This window comes from Corythoichthys intestinalis, chromosome 7, assembly GCF_030265065.1.
Source record: "Corythoichthys intestinalis isolate RoL2023-P3 chromosome 7, ASM3026506v1, whole genome shotgun sequence".
Classification (NCBI taxonomy): domain Eukaryota; kingdom Metazoa; phylum Chordata; class Actinopteri; order Syngnathiformes; family Syngnathidae; genus Corythoichthys; species Corythoichthys intestinalis.
In genome coordinates, this window is record NC_080401.1 from 56022314 (window position 1) to 56023277 (window position 964).

At 40.4% G+C, this 964-nt stretch overlaps 1 non-coding gene across 1 annotated transcript; it reads left to right on the forward strand.

Annotated features, from left to right (window-relative positions):
- Positions 1 to 440: 440 nt before the first annotated feature.
- trnap-agg (transfer RNA proline (anticodon AGG)) lies at positions 441 to 512 on the forward strand. The gene has a single exon. It is a non-coding gene; the product is annotated as a tRNA-Pro (tRNA).
- Positions 513 to 964: the final 452 nt, after the last annotated feature.

Sequence of the window (964 nt, forward strand, 5' to 3'; positions counted from 1 at the left end):
TCCAAACTCCTGGCAACAAAAGTGAATACACCCCTTAGAAACTACGTACATCCCTAAATGTCCAAATTGAGTACTGCTTGTCATTTTCCTCCAAAATGTCATGTGACTCGTTACAGGAGTGCTGTCAGCATTGCTGCAGATATTTAAGAGGTGGGGTCAGCATATTAGTGCTCAGACCATATGTCGCACTCTACATCAAATTGGTGTGCATGGCTGTCACCCCAGGAGGAAGCCTCTTCTGAAGAGCCTGCAAACAGTTCGCTAAAGACATGTCAACAAAGCACATGGATTACTGGAACCATGTCCTATGGTCTGATGAGACGGGCGGACTCCTGGACGAGCCCATTAGAAAAGGATTTGTTTTGGTTATTTTCCCAAGTGTCAAATGGTTAGACATACTGTATGTCAGACAGATAACTGGCATAAATGTACCTTGTAGTGGCTCGTTGGTCTAGTGGTATGATTCTCGCTTAGGGTGCGAGAGGTCCCGGGTCCGACTCCCGGACGAGCCCAAACGCCAGTGGCGGACTTGGCAATTTTGGGGCCTAAGGCGAACATATCCAGGGGCCCTCGTCATGGGTCAGGGGTTAAAAAGGTGAGAAGGGTGTGAAGGAAATATGTTCCAGTACACTAGGGCTGTCGTAAACGACAAATTTTCTCCTGATTAGTGAGTCGACTAATCTAATAATTTTCTTTTTTTTTACTAATTTAGCAATGAAATTTTTGTTGACACTTATTAATTCACAAAACCATTTTGGAAGAGTTAAATTCTTTATTTAAGTACAAATAATCATGTAAATAACAATAATTAATCACACATAAACAATGAGGTTAAATGCTTATAGCATTTACTAGTACAAAAGAATGGAAAGTAAAGATTCAGAACACTGACTTTGCCTTTCCAACATTATTCAAAACGATTCTTGAAAAAAAATTATAGCATTATTATTACAGTATACCACTA